Source organism: Pristiophorus japonicus, chromosome 18 (genome assembly GCF_044704955.1).
Source record: "Pristiophorus japonicus isolate sPriJap1 chromosome 18, sPriJap1.hap1, whole genome shotgun sequence".
Lineage (NCBI taxonomy): Eukaryota > Metazoa > Chordata > Chondrichthyes > Pristiophoridae > Pristiophorus > Pristiophorus japonicus.
Window position 1 is genome coordinate 50,321,559 of NC_091994.1, and position 17,555 is coordinate 50,339,113.

Here is a 17,555-nt window from a genome sequence, read left to right on the forward strand (position 1 = left end):
CTTGGGGTCACTAGACACCAGGGGGCACCAGACACCAGGGGGCACCACTGTCAGAGGTTATCAGGCTGTACGCGCGTGTGTGTGTGGGCCCTGGTATAGAAGTGCTGGTACCATATCTTGGAGTCACTTTGGGCGCGAATAAAGTGGACCAGATTTACACCCGAGCAAGTTTACAGTAACAAATCTTTTGAGTCATTATATACATAACAGTCCCCTAGTTTTAGTTTCCCCCATGAGTGGAAATATCCTCTCTGCATCCAACCTTGTCGAGCCCTCTTATTATCTTATATGTTTCGATAAGAACACCTCTCATTCTTCTGAACTCCAATGAGTATAGGCCGAACTTACTCAACCTACCTTCATAAGTCAACCCCCTCATCTCTGGAATCAATCTAATGAACCTTCTCTGAACAGCCTCCAATGCAAGTATATCCTTCCTTAAATGTGAAGACCAAAATGATACGCAGTACTCCAGGTGTGGCCTCACAAATACATTGTACAGTTGTAGCAGGACTTCTGCTTTTATACTCTATCCCCCTTGCAATAAAGGCCAACATTCCATTTACCTTCCTGATTACTTGCTGTACCTGCATACTAACTTTGTACTGCAGCACTTAGCAATTTTTCTCCATTTAAATTATAATTTGCTTTTCTATTTTTTCTGCCAAAAAGTGGATAACCTCACATTTTCCCACATTATACTCCATCTGCCAAATTTTTGCCCACTCACTTAGCCTGTCTATATCCCTTTGCAGATTTTTTATGTCCTCCTCACAATTTGCTTTCCCACCCATCTTTGTATCATCAGCAAACTTGACTACATTACACTCGGTCCCTTCATCCAAGTCATTAATATAGATTGTAAATAGTTGAGGCCCCAGCACTGATCCCTGCAGCACCCTACTAGTCACTGTTTGCCAACCGGAAAATGACGCATTTATCCTGACTCTCTGTTTTCTGTTAGTTAGCCAATCCTCTATCCATGCTAATATATTACCCCTAACCCAGTGAACTTTTATCTTGTGCAGTCACCTTTTATGTGGCACCTTACCGAATGCCTTCTGGAAATTCAAATACACCACATCCGCTGGTTCCCCTTATCCACCCTGCTCGTTACATCCTTAAAGAACTGCAGTAAATTTGTCAAACATGATTTCCCTTTCATAAAACCATGCTGACTGTTTGATTGAATTATGATTTTCCAAATGTCCTGGTACTGCTTCCTTAATAATGGACTCCAGCATTTTCCCAACAACAGATGTCAGGCTAACTGGTCTATAGTTTCCTGCTTTTGGTCTGCCTCCTTTTTTAAAAAAAAACTAGGGGCTTTACATTTGCGGTTTTCCAATCCGTTAGGATCTCCCCAGAATCCAGGGAATTTTGGTAGAATACAACCAATGCATCCACTATCTCCGCAGCCTAGCCTACAGGCTAGGTTCCAGTTGATGATTGGCATTCAGTGCTCCCACCCCACAATGGAAACTACGCTTACATGAAGATCTTTAGGCTAGTGGCGTCACACACAATGTGTTATGTCTTCAATACTCTTATGACTGACTCCACGAGGTCTAGTATTGTACTTGAGCTGTTGTGGCCTTAGTCCCATTTATTGTAACTCGAGTGAGGCACAAGCATGGTGGGCAGTCTTTTATACTGGGCCCTGCACACCTACGCAGTGACCCTCAGGTCTCCCACCGCAGTGCCCTCTGGTGGCACACCTTATTGACTATACAGTTAGTATATATGGTCTACATATGACATCATGGACACAAAAAAAACTCTGGAGGGCGATTAGTGGATGTGGAACTTCACCGGAGCACAAACCAGCATTTGAAAAGAATCATAGAATCATGCAGCACAGAAGGTGGCCATTTGGCCCATCGTGCCTGTGCCAGAGCTATCCAATTAGTTCCAGTACCCTGCTCTTTCTCCATAGTCCTGTAAATTTCTCCTTTTCAAGTACATATCCAATTCCCTTTTGAAAGTTACTGGTCAATCTGCTTCCACCTCCATTTTAAGCAGTGAATTCCAGATCATAACGTGCTAGAATAAAAATAATTCTGCTCATCTCTCCCAGTTTTTTGCCCACTCCCCCAGTTCTTTTGCCAATTATCTTAAACCTGTGTTATATGGTTACTGTCCTGCCTGGGAAGAGATAGCAGAGGCCGTGCTGCACATATTTAATGCTGGATAGCTAACCTATATTTAAGAAGGGGGCTGGAACATGTCCAGGAAATCATAGACCAGCCAGCTTAACATCTGTGGTAGGAAAAATAATGGAATCCCTAATAAAGGAGAAAATAGAGCATCCAGAAACCAAAAATATACTAACGAATAGACAGCAGGTTTCAAAAGGGAAAGTCTTGCTTGACCAACCTCATTGACTACTCTCGGTTACCTCTTCAAATAATTCAATGGTAATGTATAGATGTAAATCATCTAGATTTTCAAAAGGCCTTCGATAAGGTTCATCAGTCTATTATGGGGTACAAGGTCAGAGAACGTGGAGTCAGGGGACAAGTAGCAGAATGGATAGCTAGCTGGCTTCAAGACAGAAAGCAGAGTGGTAAAGGGTAGTGGCATACGGTGATGTTTCACAAGGATCAGTGCTGGAACCACTGTTGTTGACAATTTATATTAACGATTTAGACTTTGGAATCAAAAACACAATTTCTAAATTTGTGGAGAACACCAGATTGGTGGCGAGTCAATACTGAGGAGGACTGCAACAAATTATAGGAGGACATTAATAAACCTGCACAATGGGCATATAATTTGCACATGAGGTTCAACACAGATTAATGAGAGGTATTACATTTTGATAGAAAGAATAGGGAGGTCACATTACTTGGAGGGTGCGAGTCTAGGTGGGGGTAGAGGAACAAAGGGATCTCGGAGTACAAATACACAAATCACAAAGTTGCGACACAGATTAACAGAGCCACAAAAAATTCAAGCACTAGGGTTTATTTCTAGAGGGATATAATTGAAAAGTAAGGAATTTATGCTCAACCTGTTTCGAACCTTGGTTAGACCACACTGCGTACAGTTCTGGTCATCACATTATAAAAAGGATATAGAGGCACTGGAGAGGGTGCAGAGATTTACAAGGATGATACCAGAAATGCGAGGGTATACATATCAGGAAAGGATGAACAGGCTGGGTTTCTTTTCTCTTGAAAAAAGGCCTAGGGGTGACCTAATAGAGGTCTTTAAAATTATAAAAGGTTTTGATTGCGGAGAGAGAATATTTCTACTTGTGGAGAAGAGTACAACTAGAGGCCATCAATATAAGATAGTCACCAATTAATTCAATAGGGAATTCAGAAGAAACTTCTTTACCCAAAGTGTGGTGAGAATATGGAACTCGCTACCACAGGGAGCGGTTGATGTGAAGAGTATCGATGCATTTTAGGGAGGCTAGACATGCACATAAGGGAGAAGGGAAGAGGGTTATGCTGCTAATCATCATCATAGGAATTGAGGAAGACTTGCTTCCACTCTAAAAACGAGTCCTTAAATGGCTGAATAGTCCAATACGACAACCACAGTCCCTGTCACAGGTGAGACAGATAGTTGTTGAGGGAAAGGGAGGGTGGGACTGGTTTGCCGCACGCTCTTTCCGCTGCCTGCGCCTGGTTTCTGCATGCTCTCGGCGATGAGACTTGAGGTGCTCAGCGCCCTCCCGGATGCACTTCCTCCACTTAGGGCGGTCTTTGGCCAGGGACTCCCAGGTGTCAGTGGGGATGTTGCACTTTATCAGGGAGGCTTTGAGGATGTCCCTGTAACATTTCATCTGCCCACCTTTGGCTCGTTTGCAGCAAAGAAGTTCCGAGTAAAGCGCTTGCTTTGGGAGTCTCGTATCTGGCATGCGGACAATGCGGCCTGCCCAGCGGAGCTGATCAAGTTTGGTCAGTGCTTCAATGCTGGGGATGTTGGCCTGGTCAAGGATGCCAACGTTGAGGTGTCTGTCCTCCCAGGGGATTTGTAGGATCTTGTGGATATGCTGATAAATTGAGATGAGGAAAGACAGGAGGAGGAGCGAGTGGAACATAAACACCGACATGGACTAGTTGGGCTGACTGGCTTGTTTCTGTGCCGTATATCCTATGTAATACTCCAGTTGAAGCCTAACCAATGATTTATAAAGATTAAGTATAACTTCCTTGCTATTAATTGTCACTTGCATACTAAAAAAATTACAAAAAAATAAACGATGTTATGGTGCGTAGAGTTAGAAGAGTAGAAGGTTGAAAATTCAGGATGCATAGTCCTGGAGCTCAAGGTCAGGTCGATACAAGTTTTTCCCATGCACAGTGCGGAATTTTCAGATAAAAAATAATGGTGCTCCTGGCAGCTGAGTCTCCCTGTTGGAAAATTCTCTGATAAAACGTTACAAGAATAATTAACGAGCGAGAGAGAGATAGATTTAAAGATAGGAAATTGCTATTGAACCAAAGAGGAGGGTAGGTGGCTTCAGTTTCAATGAATGAATTGCCACTCCTCCAGTCTGAATCAGCTGCTTTCTATTGTCTAGTTCCAGTCTAATCGGATCATTTATCAAACCAGACTTGCTGCTTTGATTTCCATTCCAGGGCCTTCCCGAGGAGATGGAGGCCTGTGGATCGAACTGCCTTAACTCAGAATCTTGATCCACATTCCTTAATTCAGAGGATTTACTCTCTTCCTTGACTGTCAGTCCCAACTTCTCATCTCACCATCATTTTACTCGGCTTTTATTTTCCTTTAGGAGGTGCCATCTTTTAGAGGAGACCTTAAACCGGGGGCCTGTCTGTCTGCTCAGGTGGATGTAGAAAGATCCCATAGCACTATTTGAAGAAGAGCAGGGGTGTTTGTCCTGGATCACTTTTATCCCTCAACCAACACCAAAAACCAATTATCCGGTCATTTATCTCGCTGTTGTTTGTGGGATCTTGCTGTGTGCAAATTGGTTGGTGCGTGACAACACTTCAAAAGTAATTCATTGGCTGTGAAGCGCTTTGGCAAGATCGGAGGATATGAAAGGCACTATACAAATGCAAGTTTTTTCTTTCTGTCTGTTAATACCGGTGTTGTCTTTGAGGGCCATGCAAATACTACATAGGTGTACTTAACAGAGAGCGCTTTACAGGCTCTTGATTTAGTGAGGCAGTTGTAAATAATGCAGGTTATATCATTGAACATGGTGTGCCAGAGACAGTATTATATGGAGCAACACAATGCAGCAACAGAAACCTGAGCTAATGACTTTTCCCTCTATTATTTGCTGGGAGGCGGGGGGGGGGATTTTGGCTTCCTAAGCAAGGTAACTCGAGTCAACCTTATTCCTCTCGGTCAGTCGTTTCAGAAGGTTCAGTTGCTTTCTGCACACATCCGGTTCCCAGTTAGACCTTCCTTCCTGGAGGTGTCGACTCTGCTGAGGTACAGCCCCACTGGACACAGCGCTTCCTGGCCTGGCTGATCATTATTCAAGTGTGAGAGCTGTGACTGTGTGCACTGGCAGGCTGTGTGATAGACCGCAGGCTGCATTGCAGTCAAACCCAATACTGTCCGCACTAAATGTCCACGATGCATGCTAACCCAACAGGGGTCACTAAACAAAGATCGGGGAAGGACCCCTGACCGATTTCTCCCCCTCCATAATCCGGGGCACTGAGGCCAATAGGAACAGGAGGAGGCCATTCAGCCCATTGAGCTTGCTCCACCAGTTAGATTATGGCTGATCTGTACCTCGACTCCATTTATGTGCCCTTGCTTCATATACCTTGATACCCTTTGCCCAACAAAATTCTATCGCCCCTAGTCTCGAAAGGTCCAATTGCCCCACCCCCCACCGACTCTCAGCAATTGGAGAGCGCTTGGCATAGAGATTTCCAGATTTCTACTACTACTGTATGAGAAAGAATGCTTCCTGATTTCCAACAAAAACTGGCATTTATATAGCACCTTTAACATACATCCCAAGGCACTTCACAGGAGCGTTATCAAAATTTGACACCAAGCCACATGAGGGTATGTTTGGGTAGATGGTCAAAGATATAGGTTTTAAGGAGTGCCCTAAAAGGAGGAGAGGGGTAAAGAGGCAGAGAGGTTTACAGAGGGAATTCCAGAGCTTAGGGAAAGCTTCAAATTTGATGACTTAAGATTTTTTTTTGTTTTTTTTTTAATTCCTCCACTTCACCGTTCAGTTTAACCCAAAATATCATGAGATCACAGTTCTATGATGAGATCAGTTGCAAATTAATAAGCTTGACGTCAAATTTAAATTTTTTTTCAAAGCAGCATGTCCAAGAAGATCAGTGAAACCAAACAAAAAACAGTATTTCCTTGATTCCTATGGGGACCTCCTGTCAAGCCGAGAGTCTGCAGGTACATAGCTGGCTCATACCCATAAAGCAAGCGCTCTACTCGGAACTCCTTCACAGCAAACAAGCCAAATGTGGGCAGCAGAACAGTTACAAGGAACCCTCAAGGCCTCTCGGATAAAGCGCAACATCCCCAGTGACACGTGGGAGTCCCTGGCCAAAGATCTCCCTAAGTAGAGGACGTGCATCCGGGAGGGCGCTGAGCACCTAGAGTCTCGTCGCCAAGAGCATGCAGAAATCAAGCGCAGGCAGCGGAAGGAGCGCGCGGCAAACCTGTCCCACCCACCCTTTCCCTCAACGTCTGTCCCACCTGTGACCGGGACTGTGGTTCTCGTATTGGACTATTCAGCCACTTAAGGACTCATTTTTAGAGTGGAAGCAAGTCTTCCTCGATTCCGAGGGACTGTCTATGATGATGATGATGATGATGATGATGATGATGATGATGATGGCCCATACTACACCTTAAACAGTCTTCAAAAACAGGAAAGGCAACATCAGGCACATACACAAAGCGACAGAACTCATTCTAAATGCAATACAAGAAGCAAAGAGTTAATTCCAATCAATTCTGGTTCTAGGAACAGGAACAGGCCTTTCAGCCCCTTGAGTCTGTCCTGCCATTCAATTAGACCATGGTTGATCTGTAACTCAACTCTATTTACCCACCTTGATTCCATATCCTTTCATACCATTGCCCAACAAAAATCAGTCGATCTCAGTTTTGAAATTTTCAAATCCCTAGCCTCAATGATTTTTTTTGGAGGAGAAAGTTCCAGATTTCCGCTACCCTTTGTATGAAGGACAGTTCAGAGAAGGTTCACGAGGTTGATTCCTGAGATGAAGGGTTTGACTTATGAAGAAAGGTCGAGTAAGTTGGGACACATTGAGGTTTGGAAGACTGAGAGGTGATCTTATTGAAATGTAGAAGATAATGAGGGGGGCTTGACAAGGTGGATGAGTTTACACTGATGAGGGAATCTAGAACAAGGGGGCATAGTTTCAGAATAGGAGGTCGCCCATTTAAAACTGAGATGAGGAGGAAGTTATTTTCTCAGAGGGTTATAAATCTGTGAAATTCTCTGCCCCAGAGAGCTGTGGAGGCTGGGTCATTGAAAATATTTAAAGCAGAGATAGACAGATTTTTGAACGATAAGAGTATAAAGGGTTATGGGGCATGGGCAGGGAAGTGGAATTGAGCCCATGGTCAGATCAGCCATGATCTTATTGAATGGCGGTGCAGGCTTGCAGGGCCAAATGGCCTGCTCCTATTTCTTATGTTCCAGACATCACCATGAACCCACAACCTACTGACTCCGAGGCGAGTGTGCTACCCAGCCACGATTTTAACTCCCAGGTGGATTGCCCGTTCAGGCCTGAGTTTAAAGTTACAGCCGGGTCTCAATGATGACATTGGACCGCATGTAAAGAAGGACCCCGTTGTCTCCGGGTGCTTGATGCCTGCTCGGGGGAGCAGGTTAAAATTGCAGATGTTGCGATCATGGCGCCTTTCGGACAGGCAAGAGCCAGGGCGATTTTAACTGCCCACCCGCCAGGTTTCTGTTGAGTGAGTAGGGTACAAATTGCCCCCATAATGTAAGGATAAAAAAGGTGGTGCTGAAGTGTCAGTTTGGCATGACTCATTTATATTTTTAAGGTTATACCCTCTCGTTCTGGACTCCCACACCAGAGGAAATAGTTTCTCTATCTATCCTATGAAATACTGTAATCATCTTAAACACCTCAATTAGATCACCCCTTAATCTTCTATATTCAAGGTTGGCATTTCCATATGTCAAGATGGCCATGCTAGACTACGTGGCTGTCCAACACATGACATGAATAGAGCAGGGTAGGTAAAAATATAAACAAAAAAGTCATACCAAACGTACACTTCAGCATTTTCTTGCTTTTTCATCCTCACATTATGGGGGCAATTTGTACCCTACTCACTCAATAGAAACCCAGCGGGTGGGCAGTTAAAATTGCCCTGGCTCTTGCCTGTCCGAAAGGCTCCATGATCGCAACATCTGCAATGTCCCCGAGCAGGCATCAAGGACACGAGCCTGGAGCCAACAGGCTCTTTACATGCTGCCCCATGACATCATTGAGGCCCGGCTGTAATTTTAAACTCAGGCCTGAGCAGGCAATCCACCTGGGAGTTAAAATCATCGCCTATAAGTCAGCCATGGCTGGGTAGCACTCTCGCCTCAGAGTCAGTAGGTTGTGGGCTCAAGACCCACTCTGGAGATGTGATCACACAATCTAGGTCGACACTCCAGTACAGTACTGAGGGAGTGCTGCACTGACGGAGGTACGATTTTTCGGATGAGACATTAAACTGCCCTCTCAGGTGGACGTAAAAGATGCACTTTTCAAGGAAGAGCAAGGGAGTTCTCCCTGATGTCCTGACCAATATTTAATCCTCAACCAACATCACTCACATTGCTATTTGAGTTTGCTGTGCACAAATTAGCTGCTACATCCTACAATATAGCAGTGACTACACTTCTAAAGTACTTAATTGGCTATAAATAGCTTTGGGACGTCCCGAGATTGTGAAAGGCACTGTATAAATCAGAGTCCTTCTTGCTTTGTTGGCAATGCAGAGAGAAGATTCTGTAGGAATATCATAAACTTTATGCACAATCATTTCTAAGGATTTACAAAAAACCCACAATAACCCTTTTGCTGCAACATAAACATTTGAGATATATATATATATATATGCTAAACAATGTCAGTTAAAACGCCCTGGAAGCTGCCTTTCCAGTTTGAGCTGGTCAACCCCACCCAGTGCCGTCTGCTAATGCTCACCATCCCCAAGTAATGAAATGTGACACACAAGGAACTGGAAAACCACCAGTAACCTTTAACCCCCAGCAGCCTCTTCAGCTTCCACAGCACTCTCAAATGTTCTGTTCAGTAACTGCATCGAAACAAAAAAAATCCCTGTCTTGCACACTTCTAATACCTCAATAAATCAGCAAGGGGAACGGACCATTCTTTAAAGCTGCACTGCCCCATACTAAACATATCCAGCAAGCAGCTACTGCCATTTCTCCGCCATCCCTGTCCATTTCACTTGCTCTTGCTGTCATATGGCTCCACTGGTAGCTCACCCATGTGGTCTTCTCGTTGAGCCTAGACCACAGATGCTCAAATTTAGAGCTGGGGATCGTCGAGCTGGGGATCGATACACGAGTGAAAACCAGATCTGATTCCACACTAATGCAAGTCCCACATACACAGAAAAAGCAAGATTCCTCTCACACACAAGATTCAAACCCCTTCCTTTCCTCTGCCTTTCCCCCTCCCAATTGGTGTAAAAAAAATGCAGCCACCTGAATTTTAGATTTGATCCAATCAGGGAGCAGCATTTTCCAGGCTTGAGACATTGAGTTGAAGCTTCCAAAAACACAAGTGTGCAAAGAAAGGAACCGGACAGTGTGAGCTTAGCCAACCCGATCAGGGCTGCGATTGGCCTGGGGGTCACACTCTAGCAACCCGCCTTAGTGAGTCCACCTGGGGGGGGGGGGCACGCAAGATCATCACCCTGTTGTCCATCTGGGGGTTTGCTGCACCAATCACCCGTGTCTCACCTTACTTCTGTTGCTAAATACAATGAAGGAATGCATTCTGTAACAGCAGCATATGGCTGACACTTGGGGTAGAATATCCTGTGAGTGTGAATTGGGAAGTTGCACCCAAAATTACACCCATTCTGCCACTGTCTATTTACACCCAAATTTACTGCCAATCTCATTAACACAAGCCAGAACCTTAAAAAAAATGGGCATTAACGATCAGAAATCAGGACCCAAGCAAAACTCAGAACCCAAACTATATATTCCTTCTCGAATTATGAAAACTAAAGTTCAAAACCATCATTGACGCACAGTAAGAGAGGCTTGTTGAGGTGTATAAAATTATGAGAGGCCTAGATAGAGTTGATAGGAAGATCCTATTCCCTTAGCAAAGAGGTCAATAACCAGGGGACATAGATTTAAAGTCATTGGTAGAAGGCTTAGAGGAGTTAAGGAGAACTTTTCACCCAGAGGGTGGTGGGGGTGTGGAACTCATTGCCTGAAAAGGTGGTAGAGGCAGAAACGCTCACCACATTTAAAAAGTACTTGGATGTGCACTTGCAGTGCCGTAACCTAAAAGGCTGTGGACTAAGAACAGGAAAGTGGGATTAGGCTGGATAGCTCTTTTTTGAGCGACACGATTGGTCCAATGGCCTCTTTCTGTGCCGTACATTTCGGTGATTGTATGATTAAAAACAGTTACATCACCGACGAGGTTCAACACCGCCTCCAGCCGCCTGAGGAAGAGTGTGTTCAAAGATCAGCCCTCAAATCCGGCACCAAGCTTATGGTCTACAGGACTGTAGTAATACCCACCCTCCTGTATGGACCATGTACAGTAGACACCTCAAATCGCTGGAGAAATACCACAAACGATGTCTCCGCAAGATCCTGCAAATCCCCTGGGAGGACAGATGCACCAACGTCAGTGTTCTCGATCAGGCTAACATCGAAGCACTGACCACACTCGACCAGTTGTGTTCGGCGGGCCACATTGTTCGCATGCCTCACACAAGACTCCCAAAACAAGCGCTCTACTCGGAGCTCCAGGTGGGCAGAGGAAACGTTTCAAGCACACCTTCAAAGAATACTTGGTAAACTGCAACATCCCCACTGACACCTGGGAGTCCCTGGCCAAAGACCGCCCAAAGTGGAGGAAGAGCATCCGGGAGGGCACTGAGCACAGAGTCTCGTAGCAGAGTGTATGCAGAAAACAAGGAGCGTGCAGCAAATCAGTCCCACCCACTCTTTCCTCCAACGACTATCTGTTCCACCTGTGGCAGGGACTGCAATTCCCGTATTGGACTGTTCAGCCACCTGAGAACTCACTTTTAGAGTGGAAACATAGAAACATAGAAAATAGGTGCAGGAGCAGGCCATTCAGCCCTTCTAGCCTGCACCGCCATTCAATGAGTTCATGGCTGAACATGAAACTTCAGTACCCCATTCCTGCAAGCCTTCCTCGATTTTGAGGGACTGCCGATGAAGATGTTTAAGAACCTGTAATCGATGGAGCATTTCTATTTCTAAAGTGACTCAAAAAGTGAGGCCATCAAAATATTTTCGAAAAACAGAAAATACAGAACAGATCGGAGAGAGGATAAAAAAAAAGACACAAAACACAAAATTAATTCAGTTGTGCCTAAAATTCTGGACGTAATTTTACACCTATTTTGAGCCAGTGTAATTGCAGGAAATTTGCGTGCAGAGCTCTTTAACCTGGAGCGGATCCATTATAAAATGAGCAGAGGATCGATAAATGGGCATAAAAGGGAAAATAAATTTGGGCGTTGTGTAATTACAGGCATAACACACTTGCACATCCTCGAGCTGAGTATTGGCTTTACACCACAGCCATCGTGTCTTTTGACACAAATACACAGGAAATTCCACCCCCGTGCTTCAGAAGTTAGGACGGCGGGTTCCCTGGAGCGTGCCATCTCCTCCCCCGATGGCACAGCAAATATTGAAAGGGAGATGGGGTGAGAAATCATACCGGATCCCGATCCAGACTGCAACACCGGCACTTTTGCAGCTGGACTCACTGGCTCGTGATTGGGAGCAGGTTGTCAAAGTCAACTGTAGACACCCAGCTCCCCCATCCACAGACTAGCTTTTAATTGTGCAGAGACCTTCCAGCTCTGCACGGTTCAGTACCTCCCATGTGCTACATGGAGAGATTTCCCCCCCCCCCACCACCACCGCTGCCCAAAGCGCATCACAACCAGTGAAGTACTTCTGAAGTGGAGTCAGTGTCGTAATGTAGGAAACGCGGCAGCCAATTTACACACCGAACGATCCTACAAACAGCAATGAGATAAATGACCGAATAATTTTTTTTTTTTTTTTTTTTTTTAAAAAGTGATGTTGGTGGAGCTCAGGACACTGGGGAGAACCCCCAGTTCGTCTTCAAATAGTGCCACGGGATCTTACACGTCCATCTGAGAAGGGCACCTGACTGTGCAGCATTGGAGTATCAGCCTGGATTTTGGGCTCATGTCCCTGGAGTGGGACTTGAACCCACGACTTTCTGACTCGGAGGAGAGAGTGCTACCCACTGAGCCACAGCCACCAGTGCCCCAAGGCAGCTAAAGAACGAATACCACATCAGCAGTGAGGACAGTATAAAATGCTCTTCTGTTACAAAGGTAGAAGTAACGTCACAAACCGATGAAAACATTTTTTTTAAATTAAGAATATCAGCTGACCATAAATAGAAATGACAAAACAAACAGATATGGAGAATCTCGGGTGCTACGCTCAGTCACAGCACTCGATTTATGGGAGGGAACTGAAGTAAACAAGCGGTAGTGTGGAGAAGTCCACAGTCCGCCCTTTGCCCTGAGCTACACACCTGGGATCTCAGGAACGCGTGCTTTTATTGCACCAGTCAAACCCCACCCCGCTCATACTCCCACTACAACAGGAACCATACAGCAAAGCTGGAGAATACAATTAATCTTTTCCAGTTGGGCCACATTGCACTTAGGAACACCATTCAGCCCCTCGATGATATGATCCCAGGCCTCACCTGAGGCTCTACTCGGAACTCCTTCACGGCAAACGAGCCAAAGGTGGGCAGAGGAAACGTTACAAGGACACCCTCAAAGCCTCCCTGATAAAGTGCAACATTCCCACTGACACCTGGGAGTCCCTGGCCAAAGATCACCCCAAGTGGAGGAAGTGCATCCGGGAGGGCGCCGAGCACCTCGTTTCTCATCGCCGAGAGCATTCAGAAACCAAGTGCAGGCAGCGGAAAGAGCGTGCGGCAAACCAGACCCACCCTCCCTTTCCCTCAATGACTGTCTGTCCCACCTGTGGCACGGACTGTGGCTCTCGTATTGGACTGTTCAGTCACCTAAGGACTCATTTTTAGAGTGGAAGCAAGTCTTCCTCAATTCCGAGGGACTGCCAATGATGATGGCACCACAATACTGGAGTGCTCAGATAGCCTGCAATTAAAGTAGAAAATTCCCCCCAATTTTATCTCTTCTCTCTCCTCCCCCACACTCGAAGGTGATAATATTCTGCTGTAATACAGTTCCATCTACAGCAAACAGCCTTACTTCACATGACTGGCTATTGCACTGTGGGGATTGTCATGATTGCGCCCTGTTCTCAGCTGAAACCCACACACACACGTATTATAGACAGACAGAGAGTCACGAGCTAGGAATCGGGAATGGGAACCCAATGTGATGCTTGTCACCTCCCCAAGGCACTTCCTCAACCCAGAAGCACTGTAGCCAATAGTAGTGCCGGAACTGGACCTCAGGGTGCCATTGTCTGGCAGCATGGAGAAGGAAACCTGAGATTGGCTGCTCCGGATGGCCTTGTATCTCACCCATTGGCACCTTTAAGCAATGGCCAACAAGAAATCTGACCCAACAGTTTGAGATATTGGAGAAAACACTCCACCCGTCTGCTAGAGATGCTTTCATTCGGAGACAACTGCCACTATAATTTATGGCAGCTTCTTAAAACGTTTCATCAATCGACTCCGGGTTCACATACATTTTTAATCCGCTACAGAAGGCTATCGCAGGTCTCAAAGGCTTCCTGTACTGTTGAATTAGATGCTGTGGCAAAACGCTTGTATAATGAACACTTACTATCGCTGCTGATTTGAATAGCAATGTTCTGCCTGTTTAAAAGACAATTATCCAAGCTTGTGCAATATGTTGGCCTCGCCAACTGGAAATCGTTTTTTTACGATACGAGTCTTGGACAAGGAAAATGCAAGACAAAGAAAGCAAACTCTACACAGAAAGGTTTGCATTTACATAGCACCTTTCACGATCTCAGGACAAGTGCAAGTGCAGTGTTCCTTGGGTCTGCTGTATTACTATGAACAATATTACACCCATTAGAACATACATAACATAAGAAATAGGAGCAGGAGTCAGCCAGTTGGCCCCTCGAGCCTGCTCCACCATTCAATATCATGGCTGATCTGATCTTGGCCTGATAGCCAGATATTTGAACTATCTGCACCTTAAATATATTCAACGACCTCGTCTCCACAGCCCACTGGGGTAGTGAAATCCAGAGATTCACGACCCTCAGAAGAAATTCCTCCTCAGTTGTTCTACAACAACAACTTGCATTTATATAGTGTCTTAATCGTCCCAAAGCACTTCACAGGAACGTAATCAGACAAAAATTGACACCGAGCCACCTAAAAAAAATATTAGGACTAGTGAGCAAACAAACACTTGGTTTTAAGCAGCATCTTAAAGTAGGAAGGAAAGATAGAGAAGCAGAGAGGTTTAGGGAGGGAGTTCCAGAGCTTAGGGCCCAGGCAGCTGAAGGCACAGACGACGCCAATGGTGGGGCAAAAGGAAGTTGGCGATGCACAAGGGACTAGAATTGGAAGAATGCTGAGATCTCGGGAGGGGTGAGCCCGTGGAGAGATTTGAACAACAGCATAGTAATTTTGAAATTGAGATGTTGGTGGACCAGGAGGCAATGTAGGTCAGCGAGTAATGGGTGAATGGCTCTTGATGCGAGTTAGAATATGGGCAGCAGAGTTTTGGATGAGCTCAAGTTTATGGAGATATTCTGGCCTGTGGGAATTCGGATCTCACACACTTGCTGCATGTAAAATTTTTGATTCCATACACCCGACACCGCCCCCCCCCCTCCCCACTCCAATTTTCTCTTGTCTGCCACCTTGTTCACAGGTCAATGTGTGTGAGCCCAGACAGCAGGCTATTCAACTGCATGGGGCATTTCAGTGGAATCGATACCTGCCCACATACAAGTATTCTGCAATAAAAATCACTGGACAACAGTCTGGATGAAGAATCCTAGCTGAGCAGAGACTCTGCAGGGGACTGTTGTACTTCTAGCTGAAATCAACGCTCTCACCACTGACTGAAACATGATCCTGGGCCTTTTGTGACGTAGCACCACACAACGCCAATTCCGAAATACAAAAAAAAAAAATCGGCAGGTGTTACAAAAATAATCCTCATTAAAAAGATACCAGTTCCTTTTTTTCAGTGAAAACTAAAACCAAAAACAAATCAGCAAGAGCTCCTGATCATTACCTAGACTTTAAGGGGAGTCTCCATGGACGGGTTTGGCTGTGGGGAACCACATGGTCAGATGGACTGGTAACAGAAAGCATGCGTACTTAGGGGAGGTCTGGCACGCTGCTGTTACCAGAAAAACCATGCGTGCCCCCCCCCCCCCCCCCAGTGTGAGAGAGACCGTGCCCTTCCCCCCCCACCTGCCCAATGTGCGAGTGAGAGCCCCAGTGTGCGAGATCAGTGCCTCATAGGGTTAGCGAAGATTAAAGAGAAAATAAAAACGACTTCTGCAAGGATAGGAGAACCTGAATACTGGGTGGGGTGCAGCAATCAAATATTTTAAGAGCGGGCTTGCCCATGAGACACACCCATGCATTCGGCCATTTGGCACGGACTCTGCTACACCCCCACCGGCATGTTGAGGCCTTTTGTTACCATTTTCTGAAGGAATTGAAATTGAAAAGCCACAAGCTTTTTTCAGCGTTGTAACTTTCAGGATTCCTACTGACCATTCCATCTGAGCCTTCTCCATCAGTTTTCATTAAATCGCAAAGTACACGAGCTCTCCAAGTGGTAAAGTGTTCCGTTCCTCCGTATACAAATCCCTCACCTCGGACCAACACGAAGATAGGGCCCAGGTCAAAGATTTGGTGTCTTTAAAGTCGCCTTCAAAAGAGGATGTTGCCGATTTGTTAAATTCATATCACTTCAAGTGCAAAGCTGATGATGAATTTGTCTTGGCAGAGCACATGGGTAGATTAATAGGCTGTTTAAAACCTAATGTGCAGAAGAAATATTAGAAAATCTGATGCAAGTTGGTAGTCCATTTGCACTTAAACACTTGGAGAAACTGAAGAAAATGTCTCCCACATCCATGAAGATTACTTTTCAACAGCTTGAAGAGGGAGCCACAAAGAACCTGTCAGAAGTTTTAGTTAGGGAGTAGACTTAGCCAAGCTTGTATGAGAGGCCATGATTTCTATGAAGGTGTGTTAGCAATTCTGATTGACAAGGATCAGAACCCAAAGTAGAAGCTAGTAACCCTAGAGGTAGTGACAGCGGAGGTCCTGAGTACCTGCTTTAAGTCACTTGGAAACAAAGAACTCAAGTTGTAAATGGATGAATGGTTTCAGAATTTAAAAAGAAAATGATGAATGGGTTTCAAGTGTGTTTGCTTTTGTCTTCAAGCAATTAACATGCATATCCACATATGATGTATTTGTCAAGTGAAAATGTTGTAGTACATGTATAATAAATATACCAGACACACTCGTGTACTAAAGGATGCTCAATTCCATGGGATGAACTCAGCCATCCTCAGAAGACCACGAGTAACCCAAGAGAAGCTGCCCCTTTCAGTCAATCCAGTCATCTGGGGGCAGGGGATGAAAATGAAAGAAAAATAAACGTATCTTAGTTCTGGCACCTATGAATGGGAGGATGAATTTACGGGGGAATCTCTGGTTCAAATCTTAAATCTACCCCACCATGACACACTAGGGGCGGGAAAGTGTTAATATACAAAAAATACACCACTGGAACTACTTTTCTCAGATGTCGTCAGATTTCTTCCGTTCATCGTTCATGTAATGGGCACGCCATACTCAGTTCAAGCTAGTGTTGGGGTCCTCTGCTGAGCACCAAGGCCAGTCATTGACGCTGCGGAGTCTGGCTGGAAGACTCTCGAACGGTTACATTTACGTTAAAAAAAAAAATCCTGCCCACTGGGAAAGGGGACACTACTATGGAAATATTGCAGACTGCGACTTTTATTCCCAGGCCATCAGATACGGTAATGGCTGCTTGAGAGCAAAGCACATCAGGGCTCTCCCTTAGCACATCTGCTTCATTCAGAATCAAGAAACATGAATGGCCATTTCCATAAGCCACCAACCCCCTCCCTCACTCTCAGCTGACTTCACCGGCAGCGCTTGAAAAGGACACAATTCTCAGAATGCTCTTTCAGTCCAGCCCATGAGACGCTCACAAGTGCTAACATCTACGCTTGACGATGCCCCACGCCCAACTCATTTGAAATCCTTCACATTTTCCTAAAGGCCGAGAATTAG

At 45.3% G+C, this 17,555-nt stretch overlaps 1 protein-coding gene across 7 annotated transcripts in view; it reads right to left on the reverse strand.

Annotated features, from left to right (window-relative positions):
* The window catches only part of LOC139228715 (zinc finger and BTB domain-containing protein 7A-like), a 177,443-nt gene that overhangs the window by 71,161 nt on the left and 88,727 nt on the right, over positions 1 to 17,555 (reverse strand). Inside the window, exon 1 of one of the 7 annotated variants that reach the window (XM_070859991.1) lies at positions 3,343 to 3,368. The exons of the other annotated variants lie outside the window; for them this stretch is intronic. The gene's annotated coding sequence lies outside the window, so the exon portion shown is untranslated. Of the gene's footprint in view, positions 1 to 3,342; positions 3,369 to 17,555 lie in introns of those variants that run through there. 7 annotated transcript variants of the gene reach the window in all.